The 19,717-nt window shown below is 44.6% G+C and overlaps 1 pseudogene; it reads right to left on the bottom strand.

Moving 5' to 3' along the window:
- Positions 1–207: 207 nt before the first annotated feature.
- LOC128124085 (carcinoembryonic antigen-related cell adhesion molecule 1-like) overlaps positions 208–19,717 on the bottom strand; it is an 84,867-nt pseudogene continuing 65,357 nt past the window's right edge.

Raw genomic sequence — 19,717 nt, 5'->3', positions numbered from 1 at the left:
CCCTGAGCCCACCTTCTAGATGTCCTTGCTGCTCTGTCTTCCTGCCCAGTAGTAGCAGGGCTTTGTGAGGAGGACTGGTTTGATTTTGGTTTAAACTCCACTGCCTGGAACAGGCTCAGATTCCTGTGAGCAAATCAGTGTCCCAGAGCCTGGGGTTTATTTGCAGATTTCTCAGGGTCCTATGTAATGAGGCTGTTGTTTACTCAACTTAGTTTGAGTTTGTCTTGGAGAGTCACCCTGATGGAGTTGTCAACTTGAGTCTTCAGGATCGAGTGGCCAGTGCTGATAAACTTACGATGGGCAACAAATGAGTTTTTCTGCCCCAATTACCTATTCCCATCCACTGTGAGCTTCCTGTTCCCAGGCTTCAAGAAGCCAGATGTCCATTCTTCCCAGGCTCTTTTTCTCTCCTAGAAGACCCCATCCAGTCTCTGAGCTCCCCAGCTCTCTACTCCAGAAGAATGTCTCCTCACCTGTGAGCAGGAGTCCCCTCCAGGAGACCTGTCTTTTGTGGAGAGGAGATGATGTGGGCTCCATAGTCTTTGCTCTGGGCTAGGCTGTTTCTCTGGGAAGGAGATTTGCCTCTCAGGCTGCTGCTCAAGCTGGACTCCTAGGGTGTCTGCTCTGCTTTTCATCCCAGAACTGAGCCTCTTCCAAGAAGGGCACTTCCTGGAGTCAGATGGGCTGGAGGTGAAGTCTCTGTGTGTATATTGCTCTGTTCTTCTGTGAGTACTGCCTCCCATCCTTCTATTCCTTTCCTGTTCAGTGTTCTAGAACATACTTTGAGCTGAAAGGCTAAGAAGTGACCTGTGCCCCAAGAGAACAGCAGCTCACCCCAGGGTCTTGTCCCTGAACTTTCTATAGTCAAGAGTATATTTCCTTGGCACACAAAAACCCAGCAGAGCCCCGTGTGCCCTGTGATATCACTGCTCATGGAAGGTCGAATTTACTCCTGGCAGGGTGTGACAGTCTTCTCTAGGGGCTGGAAAAAGTCTAGCTGAGTGATGACTGGGGAGGGCCTAGATTCATCCTCACTGGTGTTCCCTATCAGGTGTCTGATGCATGGATACATGTTATCTTAGGAGTTCATATCCTGGTGTGCAGGAGGAGGTGACCTGTGCATCCTAGAAAGAGTACCATGTGCTCCAGCTTCCTATGGAGGACACAGGGAGAGCTTCCTGTGCTGGCTGAATGTGATTCAGATCTTCCCATGGCCTCCTTGACATTTCTGGGATGCCTTTGTTCTCCTTGGTGACTGCCCTGTGATGGAAGAGATCCCTGTCTTTCCTCATGGATGATTAGAGCAGGGAGGGGACTATAAATGGTCTCCTTGCAGGGTGGGGGTCTCGGAGACACAGGAAAAGATTATGTGAGGCAACTCCAGATCTGTTGGTACTGGGTGGAAACAAGGCTGCAAGATAGTTTCACAACTCAAGGAGAGTTGTGAATATGTTGAATAAGTGGCTTATTGTTGGCCCTTGGTGTTCATGAGGAGACCTGTAGCTGGTGTCTGGGCTGCTACAAGGATGGTAGCCAAGTTCCAAATGCTGTAATGGAGCTGAGCACTAGTTTTTCAGGAAGGTCCCAGAGTGCAGCTGCCTTTGAGGATCTAGGTAGATTTTTACTGCAGACTAGAATAGCTGAGGTGAGACTCACTGCCATTTTGATCTGCAGTTCCAGGAAGACTGATGTTGTTGAGCCCCCTTTCAATGTGTTTTTATTAGATATTTTTGTATATCTTGTTCAGGGCAGGAATATCCAAGTTCTTTGCTCACTCTAAAATCATTTTATTCTGATCTCAAATTCTAAAGGAAAGTACATTCCTTCACTAACAATAACACATTCTAGACTTAGAACCTAAAATGACAACCAAACCAAACCCTGCAAGTTTCTCAGTGTTGGTATTTCCCTGTGTGTTAGTCTTTGAGCTTCAGTAAGTCGGCATTCCCTGGAATTTTCAAAAATTCGCCAATTATGATGATTTAAGCATACTTTGGAAGCCTTCACTCACTGTAATAGTTATAGCTGGATTTCTTGTTTAAAGAATAATGCACCCTAAGTTGGTAGTACTTACAAGAACTGCAGTGTACAGGGACATTTAAAAGATGAAAAACATAACTTCAAATTTGGGCTCCCAGTAAGGTGGCAGCACAGAGTTACATGTGGATATTGCTTGTTAAGGACATGTTTTACATCAAAACCGTGTTCCGAGTTGAGAGAGCACGCATTCAGAGGACCCACACAATGTACAGCATGTATGTGAACTCATTAGGGAGTATTTTGCATCATTAAAATTATCCTTTCATGTTCTCCTTCCTATATACTGTACCATACCTCTATATATTTAATTACATATGAACATGCATACATTATATAGGCTTGGAACACATACAAGAAAGAACATGTGTTATTTTTCCCTGACATTGGATGATCTCATTTAACAGTATACTTTCTAAGTCTATCCACTTCCCTGTAAATTTTGTGATTTAATTTTTCTCTAGAGATGAATAATATTTCATTTGGTACATGCACTAGACTTGCATTATGCATTCATCTGTTGATGAACATCTAGATTGGTTTCATCTTCTTGCTATATTGAATAGAGCAGCAGTAATCATGGGGTGCCAATATCTCTATGGTAGGAAACTGGATCTCTGGGTATATGCCCAGTAAAATAGCTGAGTCGTGTGGTATTTCTACTGTTTTGAGGGACTTCCACAAGCTCTATATAATGACTGTATTAATTTTCACACCCACCAGCAGGGAATATGTGTTTCTCTTTTCCACACCCTCTGCAACATTTTTTGTCAGTTATTTTGATTATTGCCAATCTACCTGGGGTGAACTGGTATCTTATAGTATTTAATTTGTGTTTCCCTGATTACTAGGAATCAGTTTTTTTCCTGAGTTGAATCAGTTTTTTATTCTGAACACAAAAGCTGTATGGTATATATGACTTACAAATATGCTTTTCTGTTCTGTGGTTGTCATTTCAGTTTGTAGTTTTAATTCATAAACTTACTATCTTGGGGTTACTATTGCTGCAATGAAACACCATGATCAAAAGGAGTTTGAGGAGGAAAGGTTTTACTTAGCTTATAGGTCCATATCACTGTTCATCATTGAAGGAAGTCAGGACAGGAACTCAAGCAGGGCAGGAACCTGGAGGCAGGAGCTGATGCAGAGGCCATGGAGGAGTGCTGCTTACTGGCTTGCTGCTTATGGCTTGCTCCCCTTGCTTTCTTCTAGACCCTAGGAACACCAGCCCTGGGATGTCTCCAACCACAATGGGCAGGACCCTCCTCCATCAATCACTAATTAAGAAAATGTTCTTCAGGCTTGCCTACAGCCTGATTTTTTTATTGTTGTTATTGTATATTTTCATTTATTTTACATACCAACCACAGTTTCCATTCTTTCCTCCCCTCCTTTTCCTATTCCCTCTCTCCACCTCCCATCAACCCTCCCCCCGAATCATCCACTCCTCCTCTGTTTAGTAATGGGCAGTCTCCCATGGGAGTCAACAAAGCATGGCCTATCAAGTTGAGGCAGGACTAATCTCCTCCCACTGCATCAAGGCTGGGCAAGGCACCTAGCATGGGGAATAGGTTCTAAAGAGCCAGCTGAAGCACCAGGACACCTGATTCCACTGCTAGGGGCCCCACAAACAGACAGAGCTACACAACTGTCACCCACATGCAAAGGTGCTATTTTGGTCCCATGTAGGCTCCTTAGCAGTTGGTCCAGAATCTGTGAGCTCCCACTAACTTGGTTCAGTTGTCTCTGTGGGTTTCTCCATCATGATCTTGACCTTCCTTGCTCATGCAATCCCTCCTCCATCTCTTTACCTGGACACCTGGAGTTTGGCCTAGCACTTGACTGTGGCTCTCTGCATCTGCTTCCCTCAGTTACTGGATGAAGGCTCTCTGTTGACAATTAGGGTAGTCCCCAATCTGATTACAGGAGAAGGCCAGTTCAGGCACCCTCTCCACCATTGCTATCTGTCTTAGCTGGGGTTTTCCTTTTGGATTTTTTTGGATTTTCCCTGGCACCAGGTTTCTCCCTAACCTCAAAATGGCCTGCTTTATCAAGATACCTCTTTCATTGACTGCTCCCCTCCGTTCCACCCCAACTCAACCAACCTGATCACTCATGTTCCCATCCCCCCATTCCCTTTCCATACCAATTCCTGTTCAGGGAGTGCTTGCTGCTGAGCCTCTGTCCCTCTGTGTCATCTCCTTTGATGCTCCAACTATATAAGTCCTGTGTCCCCTCTCAGGCTCTTGTCCTCCCTAGGAGACCCAGCCAGTCTCTGTGCTTCCTTCTTCCCACCACTCCCAGGAAATTGTCCCCTCTCCTGTGAGTAGGAGCCACTGCCAAGGGACCACCAAGGGACACACCCATGCACTATAGGGTAGTAAGGAACTGCAATTCGTTCTGTCTATGGAGAAGAGCGTCAACTCCAGCATGGCTCCCACGCCCTGCTGCTCTTGTGTCATCTTTGTTGTCCTTCCTTGAAGCTGAGCTTCCTGGCAGGAGGCAGCACCTCCCAGGGTCACTTCAGCTGAGGGCAAGGTCTGTGTCCCTGACTCTGCTCCACCTCTTCCCTCTCAATGTGGGCCTTCCATTCCTCTCCCCCTTTCTCTCTTTATGGTCCAGTGCTCTAGAACACTCTTTGAGTAGGAAGGCTAATTAGGAAATTGACCTGAGAGAACAACAGTTCATTCTAGTGTTGTAATGTTTTATTTGTGCTCTAATAAATAAAGCTTGCCTGGAGATCAGAGGGAAAAGCCAGCCACTAAGTTAAAAATAGAAGTCAGGCAATGGTAGCACTCTTCTTTAATCCTATCATTCAGGAGGCAGGGATCTGTCTGGATCTTTGTGAGTTCAAGATCAGACTGGGAACAGAGCAGTCCATGTGGCACACGCCTTAAATGCCAACACTAGTTAATCCTGGAAGTCTGGAGGTCTGTACAGACAGACAGGAAGTGACAGAGCTGGGCAGGAAGAGGCAGTGATGTAGCTGGACAGGGAGAGCAAATGAGATAGCAGAACAGAAAGGCATATAGACATGGGTATACAAGAAGTAGGTATATTTGGAAGCTGAGGATCAGTAAAGTGAGGTTGGCTTGTGGCTTTTTCTATTCCTCTGATATCTCAGGTTTTAACCCAGATATGTGGCTTGAAGTTTTTTTTTATTTAATAAGACTGTTTTGCAATTCATCTACACAGCAGGGCCACTGCCATGTCTTTCCCCATCCCTGTCAGCACCAGAGGGAGACCCTGTGCTTCCTAAACCCAATGGTGTATTTCCTCTTGTGACACAGAAACACACTGAGCCCATCTGCTCTTTGTTCTCACTGCTCTGGGAAGGTGGGATGTACTCCCAGCAGGAAAATGACAGAGATGTCTGTGAGGGCTGGAAAGGAACCAGCAGAATGATGACAGGGAAGGGGATGGAACTACTGTCACTGGTGTCACCAATCAAGTGTCTGATCCAGGAATGAGAAGTTTCATGTCCTGGGTGTGCAGGAAGGGCTGACCTGTGTGTCCTAAAGAGAGGATGTGGACTTCATCATCCTATGAATAGCCTCAGGGAGACTTGCTAACTTCCTGTGTGGTTTGAGCTGTGGCTGTGGTCTGCCCATGTCCTCTTGACCTTTCTGGGATGTCATCTGTGTAGGTAACTCCCCTGTGACCACCCTGTCTTTCCCTCTGAGTGACACCAGGAGGGAAGGGACTGTCAGGAGGTAAAGTAGCATCCTCAGAGATATGGGAAGAAGATGGAATGTTAGAGTAGGCTTGTGGGAAGAACCTCTAGGTGTTTGGACTGGTTGGAATCAGGTGTCTCAGTTAGCTTTCTGTTGCTGTGATAAACACCATGACCAAAGTAACTTGGGGAGGAGAGGGTTTCTTTTGTCCTATGGTATACAGTCCTATGATGGGAAGTCATAGAAGGAAATGAAACAGAGGCCATGGAGGACTGAGACCACCATCTCAGGGGTGGCATTCCTCACAGTGGGCTGGGCCCTTCCACATCAATTTTAAATCAAGAAAATGTTCCATAGACTTAACTACAGGCTGTGGATGTTTCTGTAAATGCCATGGCCAACAGAGTAATGATCATTGTGAGGCCAGAAGGAAATCCTGTTCAACAAGACTCAGGAGCCTGTGTTGGTTCAGACTTCAAGATTCTGGCCCCAGGCAGATTATTTGAGACTATTTAAACACAGTACAATCTGGAAAAAAGTTTCCTGGTGTATTATAATTTCAAATGCACAAGGAGACATAATTATATCAAAACTCTTCTCAAAGCACATGTCACTTCTTCCATGAAATTGGGCTCTGTAGGCGTCTACATGTGCTATCCTGAGGGCCTAGGAGAGGATCTGGTGTGCTCTCCATTATACAGAGAGCACAGAGGTCACCTAGGTTATTAACCATCTCTGGTCCTATATGTGGGTACTTGGGGAGTCCCCTGGCCATGTAGATAGCACAGAGGTCATCTAGACTATTAACCACTTCTGGTCCTACTTATTGGAGCTTGTGGGTACTAGATATGGCCTGGCCCTACAGATCGAACAGAGATTACCTGGGCTATGGGACACAGTCACACGCCCATCTCAGCCATCAATGCTTCTCTCTCCTTTTTCAGGGCTTCTGTCTTACAAAACTTCTCCTCCCAAGTCTCTTTCAGCTCGGCAATAATCTTCTCCATCTCCTGCAGTCTCTCCGTGGCCTCCTCAGGCCCAATCTGGGGCTCAGCACCGAGGGAGAAGGAGGGCTCCAGCTCCCCATTGTGTGGAGGAGGAGACTAGGGTGAAGCTGGGGTGGGAGGAGATGATGCAGCTGATGGAGCACCTCCAGGACTGCCCTCTTTTACCTTCAGACCTCCTAGAGTAGAGGCTGAGAGTTCCAGAGCCATCAGCAGCTCCCGCAAATGCGCCACCTCCTCCTGCAGCTCTCAGGTAAGCCAGGCATTGGGGCATCTTGCCCTGTGGTCAGTGTAGCCATAATCCAGGCAGAGATGTTGTGGTACCTTGTACGTAATCTTCTTTGGAGACCTTGGGTCACTGCTAGGATCTGGAAGCCTGTCTGATATAATAAGCTTTTAGATCAACATTGAAATGCCATATTCTGAAGATCTCTGGTGTATGAGGGCTGTCCAGGTATATCTGAATAGACAAACTTTGTTACTAATTACTTGTTTCAAGCTCAGCCCTGAACATATGCAAGGGACTGAGCAAATGAGTAAAATATCCCTGTAATATTACATCAATACTTACTTACCCTGACTGACTATTTATGTTCTCTAACAGTCTATAATAAGTAGCTTAAAAAACAATGCTTTTTCAGAACAAACTTAGCAAACAAAAGGAGGCTAGACAACATTCTTAAGCCTGAATGTACCTTGGGTAAGGAGAAACATTTTTTTAAGTCATTGGTTTTTAACTATAAAAACTGTTCTTAAAAGATTAAGATCTCTCAAATGTCTTCTGTAATATCAACAATAAAGTATCTTTTTATCCTTTAAGGGGGAGAAAACATGGCATCATCACAATCTGTATAAAGTAAAGCCAATCTCCAGAGTCCAAACAATCCCAAAGTTCAATATCTGGGATTCATTTATAATCCTTTTGGTTCTTTTACTTAGAGGCTTGGATGATTTCTTTGACTCTACCTTTGGCAGCATATACATAGCCTGCCTGCTCCATTTTATTAGACTGGTGCTTCCAGTGATCATTATCTGACACTGGCATATTTTTTAAACTGCTAAAGTCCACTATTGCAACTAGACTCTTTTTGGAACTCTAGTCCTGCATACATTTGCAAACCTCAGCTGTTCCCTATGATCCTTTTATGTCTGTAAAACCATTATCATTTTATTATATGGGTAAATCTTAAATGACAAAGTATAGCTGCCAGAGCAAGGTATATTCCTGTGTATAAAAGCATTGATGTGCAGCTTTAGTATTTATTAAGTATCTTATTTATTTAACATATGTTGCCATCTATTTAAATTCTCTAGAAACTTGCTGTTGAACACTTGGTAAAGACATAAGTATTAGGTGTTAACCTGAGTAGATCTTTATAACCTTAGTAAAAGATGGCTGCCAGCCACATGACTGCCCATGAGGTCACCAGCCAAGATGGAGGGAGCCATGTGGTTGCTGTTTAAAGCTCGTTTTTCTAAACAATAATTACTTGCACACATACACACAGTTGGAACCAAGCTTCACAATACATACGAACAGTTAAAGCTTGCTTACATTTTTAAGTCACATACCTGTCCACATACACACATACATAAGCGGTTTGCAGAATCATTAGCCATTTTTAAGATGAAACCAACCAGAATTAACTTTCAAATTCAGTATTTTCATGTATAAGAAACCATAACAAACAGTTTATATCACATCCCCTCTGACCATCTACAACCTTCCATGTACCCACAGTCCGTTCCTTTGATCTCTCAGACGTTTACTCTAGACAAATTCCGCCTTTTCTTTTCTTTTAAAACAAAAACTCTTATCAAAGTCTTTCTTGCTCTGGGATGTTCTGTATGGCAAATTTGTTGCTCTGATTGGTCAATAAATAAAACACTGATTGGCCATTGGCTAGGCAGGAAGTATAGGCAGGACAAGGAGGAGAATAAAGCTGGGAAGTGGAAGGCTGAGTCAGAGAGACACTGCCAGCCGCCATGATGAGAAACAGCATGTGAAGATGCCAGTAAGCCACGAGCCACGTGGCAAGGTATAGATTAATGGAAATGGATTAATTTAAGCTGTCAGAACAGTTAGCAAAAAGCCTGCCACGGCCATACAGTTTGTAACCAATATAAGTCTCTGTGTTTACTTGGTTGGGTCTGAGCAGCTGTGGGACTGGCAGGTGAGAGAGATTTGTCCTGACCGTGGGCCAGGCAGGAAAACTCTAGCTACACTTTCTTGTAATTTCCCTCACTAATCTAGAATATATTGTAAAGTTACAATATTTGAAACAAGAACAGAAATAAATGCATATACCATAACAAGAATAACTCTCAATTTGCATCAGCATGTACCACAGACAAGAAACTGTTGGTTAACCTTAAATCATAGTCACGGTGGCTTATCAATCATTCCATTCTTGGAGCCAGACCTTGATCAGGTTTTAGCCCCAGGGCAGGTCTTGGGAGCTCCACCCAACAGCATGGGAGATGAAGAGGACAGGGAAGGCATGCACCATGGGGACAAAAGATTGCTGTTAACCTCAGATTTTCAAGTACGTGAAAATGGCAGACTGTAAGTGACTCCAAGCCCTGGCTGGGCCCACAGACTTGTAGGCCGCTCCTCAGCTGTGACCCTGGAGGGGCAGTTAGTTCTCCACCAGTCCCCACACTCTGAGCTCCTTGAGGCTCCTGCTGGCTCCTGCCAGGTCTGCCCAGTGTCCACACGGGAGCCCAGCCAGAACCTGCTGGCCACATCTGGTGCCCACAGTGTTCACAGCCTGCCCTAGCACACAGCAATGCCTAGTTCCCATGCAGCCAAGCCTCTACTCCACAGCTTTCTGAGCAAGCTGGGACCCCCGATCCCGCTGCATCTAGGCCCTGTGATGCTCACTGGCCACTTAGCCCTTTCAGCAGTGCCCTGGGTCCCTGAAGTAGCAGCTGTGCAGCCACTGCCTGCTGGACTCATTGCAGAGCTTTCTGCTGCCTGCTGCCTGAGCTCTGGTCAGAGAGAGAGCAAGGAAGCAATGGGGGAGTTCGGTTAGTCTGTGCCAGTTCAACCACCAAAGGGCCTCCATCCCTTCTTCTGGCAATCCAGCCCACAATTCCCAATGTATACACAAGCTCAGGCATAAAACATTCACACATGTGGCCATAGTTTTCACACATTTATACATTTATATAGGTATATAAATCACACTGACAAACAAGATAGGCAGACAAAAAGGAAGAACAAGGGCTCTACAGATGGTCCAGGTAGACCAGAGTTCAGGGAGGGAGCCTCAATTATGCCAAAGACCGTACAGATGGGACAGGGACAAATCAACAGAGACTCCCGATCCCCAGAGTTCACAAAACAGACAGACCCCTCACAGGCATCCTCTGACGGGGGACCTGTGGGGACCCCGTGTCATGATGAGGGGTTGGGACATCTCCCAACTCCTCCAGGGTCACCTTACAGGTGCGTCTGCCAAGGTGAGAGCCTGTCAGATTCAACTGCCGGCTTTGGATAAGAAAATGAAAGTAAAAGAAAAGTGAAGATAAAAAATGGAGTGCTCTTACCGATCGATAGGTGCAGAGGGATCCCGGCGGGGGGTCTGGGGATCCCGGTGAGCCCCCAAGTGTTGTGCCCAGATCACCACCTCCTGAGAGACCACCAAAGATGAGCACGCCGAAATGCAAAAGCAAGGTTTAATTCTGGATATCCAAAAGCAATACAAGTCTAGGCGGGAACTTCGTCCAATACATCTAATGCAGTGGAGGCTGAAGGAAGTGGAGAATATGATTTTAAGGTGTGTTACTTTTGTTTATGTTGCATTTGTTTAACTCTGTGAAGCTGTGTTACTGTGACTGTCTAAAACACCTGATGATATAATAAAGAGCTAAACAGCCAATAGCAAGGCAGGAGAAAGGATAGGTGGGGCTGGCAGGAGAGAAGATTAATAGAAAGAGAAAAAAGAGAAGGAGAGGAGAAAAAGGGGCAGAGGATGCTAGGGGACAGCCACCCCTCTACAGAGCCAACCATGGAGTGAGAGTGAAAGTAAGATTACAGAAGTAAGAAAAGGAAAATGCCCAGAGGCTTTTTAAAAGGTAGAAGGGATAATTTAAAGTCAAGAAATGTTTGCTAGCAGCAAGCAAAGCTAAAGCTGACATTTATAATTAAGAATAAGCCTCTGTGTGATTTATTTGGGAGCTGGGTGGCAGTCGATCCCCAGAAGAGCAAAAACAAACAACAAAATTACGATGTTCCTATGTGGGCTACAGGAAAAGAAAATCCAACAACACACTGTACTAGATACAGTGGGATCCTTTCACAGAGTATTCATACCATGTCGCATACAGCAGGAACACAGCAGCAGCAAGCAGGAGGAAGCACAGAAGCAGCAAGGGGCATTCTGGAGACTATTCCACTCCCCAGGTGCCTCTCCAGTCTTTAGCTTTGCTATTTGGCGAATCAAACTCCATAAACTCCAATGCTGACTCCAGCTCCTCATGACCACTGACAACATTTGAACCCCACAGTGACTCTTCCAGTCTCCTGTGGGTCCTCCCTTCACATCATGCTGCTTCTCCCCATTTCTTCCCATTACCTGACGGCTTTGCTCCTTCTGGCAGGAGCAGTTCTCAACCTGTGGGTCTCAGTCCCTTTGATATGGGTTATGAACTACTGATTGACAGGGGTTACATATCAGATATTCTGCATATCAGATACTTACATTATAATTCACAACAGTAGCAAAATTATAGTTATTAAAATAATTCTATGGTTGGGGGTTGACCATAGCATGAGGAACTGTATTAAAGGGTTGCAGCATTAGGAAGGTTGAGAACCACTGCACTAGAAGGCATGCTCAAGCTGTGCCCAGTGTCTCAGACCACTTCATGTTGCCTGTGGATCAAGATGTACCAGCTCCTTCTCTAGTACCATGTCTGTCTACACACCACCACGCTCCCCTCCATGATGATAACAGACTAAAGGTCTGAAACTATAAGCCACCACCTCAATGAAATGTTTTCCTTTATAAGAGTTGCTGTGGTCATGGTGTCTCTTAACAGCAACAGAAACCATAACTTAGACAGAAGTTGGTACCAGGGACTGGAGTATTGTGATAGGCTGGACCATGTTTTTATTTGGAGTAATGTGGAGTATGGGAGTTTGGATTTGGAAAGCAGTGGAATGCTTTAAGTACTGCTTAATGGGCCAGACTAGCACGAACATGGAAGACATTGGTGTTGAGTTATTTGAACTGTGGGGGCCTGGACAAGAGATTTCAGAGAAGAATATTAGTATGTGGCCTAGAGATTGTTCATGGGATATTTTGGTGAAGAATACGGTTGCTTTTTGTCCTTGTACAAAAAAGTCTGCCTGAAGCTAAAGTGAAGTGTTTTGGATTAATTCCATTGGCAGAGGAAATCTCAAAACAGCCTAGTATAGACTCTGTTGTGTTTTTATGACTGCCCACTCTTGTACAGATTTATATTAAAAAAGAGGAAGCTGAGCAAGAAAAAAATACAAAATGTACAATTTGAGGAGAAAGAGCACCAGGAAGTGGAATGGAACTATTTCTTGTATTCAAGAAAATAAACAGATGAAGAAATGGAATATAAGGAGTGGTGGCCTCAGGGCAAGATCCTAACAAGCTAAATTTCCAACTTGTGACAAGAAATTAAAGAAAAGCTTAAATCAGGGTGTGGTGGTACATGCCTTTTATCCCAACACTGGGAAGGCATAGGCAGGGGGTCTCTGAGTTAGAAGCCAGCCTGGTCTACAGAGAAAATTTCAGGACAGTCAAGCTTAGGCAGTGAAGGAAACCAATAAAAACAGAAAATTGGTGGAGATGTAATTAAACAAGGGGGTCACGTTCCAGTCCCAGTGAGCAGCAGAACGTGGCAGCTTTGGCCACGTGGTTCTGGATTAAGGACAGAAGAAATGGGCTATGCAGTTTGCCTCCTCAACTAAGGAAAACCACTGAGACTAGGCATGTGTCAGGGGTATCCCTAAATGGAGGACCAGAGAGGCCATTGTGTGAAGCTCTGAAAGAGAAGCTTGGATTGCCTTGGAGACCCCCAAGTTGTTGGAGATGCCAGAGCCTTGGGATACCTGCTGAGAAGAGCTGCTAACAGGGAGTGGAACCAGCCCAAAAGAGAGAAGTGTGTTGTGGTCAACACAGCTGAAAGAAGTTGGAGATCTGATGAGCAGTTTGAAATAACACCTGGAGATGCAGAGTTTGGAGTTTGCCAAGATGATTTTCAGTCTCACTTTGGTCTGATATTTCTTCATTATGCTCCCTTCCCTATGCTTTGAAAGAGTAATATATATATTGTGCCATTATATGTTGGAAGCATGTGATTTTTCTATTTTTATTTTATAGGAGATTATAATTAAGAGATTGCGTGAATCTCAGAAGAAACTTTGAACTTTGCACTTTTAAACATTGTTGATGTGTGATAGACTATGGAGACTTTTGAAGTTGGAGTAAATATATTTTCCATTATGATATTGTTACAAGCTTATGGGGGCCAGGAAGTGGGATGCGGTGGTTGGAATGTAATTGGCCCCCACAAGATAACAGGAAGTGGCACTATTAGGAGGTGTGGTTTTGTTGGAGTAGATATGGCCTTGTTGGAGTGAGGGTGTCACTGTAGGAGCAGTCTTTCAGGTCTCCTATGCTCAAGCCATACCCAGTGTCTCAGTTTACTTCCTGTTGTCTCTGGATCAAAATTGTAGAATTCTCAGCTCCTTCTCCAGCACCATGTCTGCCTGCATGCCATCATGTTCCACCATGATGATAATGGACTGAATCTCTAAGCCATAAGCCCTCCCATTAGATGTTTTCCTTTATAAGGAAATGATGTCTCTTCATGGTCATGATGTCTCTTTACAGCAATAGAAATCCTAAGACAGTCCTGATTATCAGTCATCCTCCAAGAGGTAGCAGCACTGGGACAGGACCCAATGTCAGACATGCTGTTGCTGCAGGTCAGCCCAGGGAATGCCTGAACTTGCTCAGTGAGAAGGTGGTGGCTTGTGTTGTGAGAACTTGAATTATAATGAGAAATGTGAGGTTGTTTTCTCTTATTTTAGATTTGCTTTTATTCTCCCTGCCTCTCAGTCTGTGTCATTGTCTCTGTCTCTTTCTCTGTCTGTCTCTCTCTCTGTATGTGAGTATGCCACATGTGTGTGGGGTTCCTATTGAAGCCAGAGGAGGGCATCATTGCCCCTGGATATGAAGCTTCAGGCAGTTGTGAACCTCCTGATGTGTGTGCTGGGAACTGAACTCAGGTCTTCCAGAAGAGCAGCAAGTGCTCTTAGCTTCTGAGAGTTTTTAAACTTTGTGTTTGGAAGGTTTTAGTTTGCAGGTTCTCTTTCCATGTCACTATCATTCTCTTTCTTACCCACCTGTGACACAAACCTCATATTCTACACTGTTATGAGGCAGACGGTTGGCCCACCACCAGCCTGTCTTTATCCAGGGACCCTCACTTGTGTCCCTGTTGTGGCAATGTGTTGAGAATAGTTACCTTCTCCAGGGAGTCAGGACTCCACTCCTGCTTTCTCACTGCAGGTCCATCTCCTCTGCTAATCCCAGGCCCCTCTCGGCCCTCACAGAACTCTGAGCTGGCCATCACAGCACCATCCTGTTAACAAGTGTTTGCTCCTGGAGCTGGTCAAAGTGTGTATATCCTCCTAGGAGAAGCAAAGGTGTGCATGCATGCATGTGCATGTGTGTGTGCACCTGGACACATGTACAGTCTCAGGTATGAGAAGTTAAGAACCATTCAACAAATATTTATTTAAATGTAAAAATTTGAGGGCTGGGGTGTAATTCTGTAGGCAGAGCTTACTTAGTGTGCACAAAGCTCTGGACTTGATCCCCAGGACTTTGTTCAATAATGATACAGGAAGGAGGATGAGAAGCTCAAAGTCATCCTTGGTTATGTACTGAGTTTGAAGACAGCCTGGGCTATGTGAGACACACTCACAAAAAATAAAAAAAAATAGTCAGGAAAAAAATGTAATAGTAAATAGTGGCCATTGGATGGGTATTTGACACACTTTTGTTTGCTTTCTCCTGAATTGTTTGTCCTTGTCCTTATACCTCCACCTGCTAAAAGTGGATCATTTGCCCCATGCCACATCTAACTGGGCATGACCATGAAGCTCGGTCACAGTGGCCAAGGGGGCTTAACACAACCTCATTCTTCCAATATGTCATGCGAAGTTTACCCTATGATTGTCCTTTTGTGCATCCATGGTACCTAAGGTATGTCACAAACCTCAATTTACCTCAAAGTCATGGGCATCATACCTGGAAAGGCCCAGAGCACTGGCCTTCCTGTGGTCTGAGGTGAGTCATGAGCCTGGCCCTTAGGATTTTGTTCTCAAAGCCTGTGGTGGCTCTGGCCTCAGATTCTGCATGCTCTGGGTGTCAGGAGTGTGCTCCCTGCTTTTGTGATGTTCCCATGGGCTGGCCAGAGAGAATGTCTGCAGGAGGTGGGTGTGTTGCTGTCAGGCAGTTTTCTCATGGTCCCCATTGACCCTGATACTTGATATTTTGTGAAAAGGCAAAATCATAAATGTGTGAAAGACAGACACTGGCTTCTATTCCTGTTTCTAGAATGAGGCTGTCCTTACAATCTGGACAGGTTCAGAAATTGTGGGGCTGCAACGTACTCTGGAAGAATTTACAGGTGGAACACATGAGTGAGGTATCTCAAACTTAAGGATTTGTTCAACTCCATCTGCTACCCATGACCAACACCTATGACTGAGTGAAGCCCGGCTTCTCTATCTAGCAAACAGCAGTCCACAGGTGACATACGTGCCCTACTAAGAAAATTAGGCTAACAGTGTGAGTGACTCCATATTGACCTGACTAAGGGCTTACTCCAAAACCACAGGCTTTTCACAGTGTTTAATTTCACGTTTAGTAGATGTCTGTATCATTCCAAAGGGTCCCCTTCTTTCATAATCTGTTTCTTTGGTACCTAAATCACAGGTGGGTGTGAATCAAAGGCCATTTTCCTGTTTTTCAAATGATCATGGTTTTCTGGTTAATATGTTAATTTTCTAAAAAGCAGTGGTTGATTTTCTTTTCTTTTTTTCATTTTTCTTTATTAAGAAATTTTCTACTCACTTCACATACCACCCACAGACACCCCCCCAGCCCTCTCTCCCAAGCAACCCCACATCCCCACATCCCCCAAATCAAGGTCTCCCATGGGTGGTCAGCAGACCACAGCACACTTCCCACTGTACCAAGCCTGTGCAAGGCGTCACACCACTGGTACTGGATTCCCAGAAGCCTGCCCATGCACCAGGGAGAGATCCTGATCCCCCTGCCTGGGTGTCTCCCAAACAGTTCGAGCCAAACAACTGTCTTCCATATCCAAAGGGCCTAGTCCAGTTCCATGGGGGCTCCACAGCCAGCAATCCACAGTTCATGGGCTTCCACAAGTGTGGCTGGTCATTTCTGCATGTCGCCCCATCATGATCTTGACGTTCCTCACCTGCAGAATCCTTCCTCTCTCTCATCAGTTGGATTCCTGGAGCTCAGCCTGGTGCCTGGCTGTGGATCTCTGCATCTGACTCCATCAGTCACTGGACAAAGGCTCTATGATGACAGCTAGGTTATTCGCTAGACCGGTCACCAGAGTAGACCAGTCTAGGTACCCTCTGGACCACTGCCAGCAGAACAAGTTGGGGTCATCCTTGTGGATTCCTGGGAGCCTCCCCAGCACCCTCTTTCTATTCCCATGATGTCCTCATCTATCATGGTATCTTCCTCCCTGACCTCCCACTCTGTCTGTTCTAGCTTGACCCTTCCTTTCCCTATGTTCTCATCCCCTACTTCTCATCCTCTCCCTCCACGTCCAGTCTGCTCATGTAGATCTCATTCTCTTCTCCTTTGCAGGGTCATCCTTGTGTCCCTCCTAGGGTCTTTCCCTGTTAGCTAGCCTCTCTGGAGTTGTGGGTTGCAGTCTGGCCATCTCTTCCCTCATATCTAGTATCCACTTATGAGTGAGCATACTATGTTTGTCCTTCTGAGTCTGGGTTACCTCACACAAGATCATTTTTTCTAGTTCCATCCATTTTCCTGCAAATTTTATGATATCATTGTTTTTTACTGCTGAGTAGTACTCCATTGTGTATATGTACCACATTTTCTTTATGCATTCTTCAGTTGAAGGGCATCTAGGTTGTTTCCAGGTTCTGGCTATTACAAATAATGCTGCTATGAACATAGTTGAGCATTTGTCCTTGTGGTAAGATTGAGCATTCTTTAGGTATATGCCCAAGAGTGGAGAGATGGTTTGGTGTTTAAGTGGTTGATTTTTTAATGTTAAACTCACCCACATTCCTCAAACATAGTCAAGGTTGTAATTCTGAAACTGGTTTTTGCGGTATTTCATTTAGGGGTTTTCACCTCTCTGAAGGTATATAGGAATGAGGTTCCACCTCCTCATTTGTTCTGGAAGGTTTTGACATTGTTCCTGAGCACTCAGTTGTCTGGTAGAATTGTGTAAGGAGGGTACGGACTGCTCCTGGATGTTTTGTGTACAGTGGTTTTTTTGTTCAAACTCCTTCTCTGGGAAATAACAGGATCACTGCCTGTCTTAGGGTTTCCATTGCTTTGACAAAACATGGTGACCAAAAAGGAAGTTGGAGAGGAAAATGTTTATTTGCCTTGTACTTCTACATCATAGGCCATTACTGAAGGAAGTCAGGACAGGAACTCAAGCTGGGCAGGATCCTGGAGGCAGGAGCTGACACAGAGACCATGGAGAGGTGCTGCTTACTGGCTTGGGGCACATGGTTTCTCAGCCTGCTTTCTTATAGAACCCAGGACCCCAGCCCAAGGATGGCACCACCCACCATCCATGGACTGGACCCTCCCCCATTGATCACTAATTGAGAAATGCCTTACAGGTGGATCTCATGGAGGCATTTTCACAATTGAGGCTCCCTTCTCTCTCTCATGAATCTAGCTTGTGTCAGATTGATGTACTACTAACCAGTACACTGCCCCTAAACTTCTGCAAGTGTGCCCCACAACTTACTGCCAGACCTGAACAGAGAATCTTATCTTGTTGTTTATGGTCAGGTTAGATTGACTGATCTCTTCTTGGTTTAAATTTGGTCGTTTGGGTGAGTGTAGAAATTCATCCATTTCTTTTAGATTTTCCAACTTAATGGGGTATAGATTTTTAAAGTAGTCCCTTACAATATCCTGAATTTCCTTGGTGTCTGTTGTGACATTTCTTTATTCCTTTGTGATTCGGTCACTTTGGGTCCTCCCTCTCTTCCCTTTGGTTAGTTGGGCACAGGGCCTGTCAATCTTGTTTACCCTCTCAAAGAACCATCTCTCCACATGCCCAGCTGTGATCTTTTCCAAACAGGCACAGTAGGAGTCCTGAGTATGGGAACTGTCTGACTGAGAAGAGAGCTGCTGGGCAGCACCTCCTTATTAAAAGGAAGTGGAGTCCACACTACATGAATAGATTAATATAACAAATTAAGACTATCTCACACATCTTTTTAATTATCAAGCTTCTTCTGATTCAGGTATAAAGCAATACTCTTTGCTTGGACTTTTACATCCCTTTTCTAACCTGACAGAAAAAAAATGTTTACAATTTAGTAAGCGTCTTTGCACATTATCAAAAATGACCTTGAAGTGAGGGAATACTCTCTCTATACAAAACCCAGAAAAGAAGGCACACATATACTGACATGTTAGCTGTTATTACAGATTTAGATCATAGAAGACATTTATTCCCCTTGTTTTAACTAGAAAAGAGGAACTTCTAGCCCCACAGTAGAAAATTCATTTTCTCCTCCTCCAATCCTATGCTTAAATCTATCAGAAGTTCCTGGTATTAAAAAAAAGAACCTATGGCTCTCCATCCTCTTCAAAATTTATGAGGGATAATTCATATATTATTTTGTATATGTTTATAAGTGTCAATTTTTTTATACTGGTGACATTTATTAATCATCTTATGATTTTTATATTAAACACAGGGTTCTCTCATTATTCTCTCCATTAAAAGACTGTCAGTTTGAAGGTGTTAGCTCCTGTTGATATTGTTGGAGGCACATGGCTGGGCAAACTCAAGTCTCCTATAGAAAGCTGCAAATATATCCTGCAAAACAATGTGCCAACCAAAAACTGCACCATGGAGTTTGGGTATACCCTCCTTAAGATACACAGAAAGTGGGTGTTGGTGGCACAAATTCCAGCACTCAGGAGGCAGAGCCAGGCAGATATGAATGAGTTTATGGCCAGCCTTGGCTATGGAGCAAGACCCAGTACAGCCAGAATTGTTACCCAGAAAGTCCCTGCCTTGAACCGCCCCCCTCCCCACAAAAAAATGACACAAGTGTTGATTTTTATCATGTGGTAATAGAGCCCATGTTGGAGTCTCTTCTAAGTCTCCCAATTCCATGATCCCATTGGGAATACAGAAGATTTAATTAAAATGGAAAAGTTGGAAGAGGAAGACTTGGATGTGTACCTGACTGCCCGTGGCACAGAAAGTACTAGGAGTGCAGTGATCCTCTGAGGGTTCTCAATACTGGTAAATATTTCAATAATGTCACTAACCAAGATAATGGCCAAGTCACATGGTCACCTCTATCTTGATAAAGTCACCATCCAAGATGGCAACAAAGTCATTTGGTTTCTTTCTGTGTGGTGAGCTCAGCTCATGATAAATGAGCCCACACCTCACCAGGGCATGAGACCATGGGGAATATAGAAATGTGGGCAGCCACTGCTTTATTTCTCAAACAATGGATCTCAAGCATGGATGATATAACAGAAGAAAGTACCTGTGAGTACAGGTATGTAGGCCCCAAACAGCAAAGTAAAGACACAGAGGATGGACCGCCATGGTCTTGATCCAAGACAGGGGGTCCATATGTGTCAGCACAGAGGTAACTATGAATGCAAAGTGGTCTCATTTGGATCTTCCTTTGATCTCACTAAACTCCTATGTAGAAGCTAG

Source organism: Peromyscus californicus, unplaced genomic scaffold (genome assembly GCF_007827085.1).
Source record: "Peromyscus californicus insignis strain IS unplaced genomic scaffold, ASM782708v3 Scaffold_4__1_contigs__length_199733344, whole genome shotgun sequence".
NCBI classification, from domain to species: Eukaryota; Metazoa; Chordata; class Mammalia; order Rodentia; family Cricetidae; genus Peromyscus; species Peromyscus californicus.
Note: the sequence above shows the minus strand (reverse complement) of the source record. Positions and strands in the feature narration are given on the sequence as shown.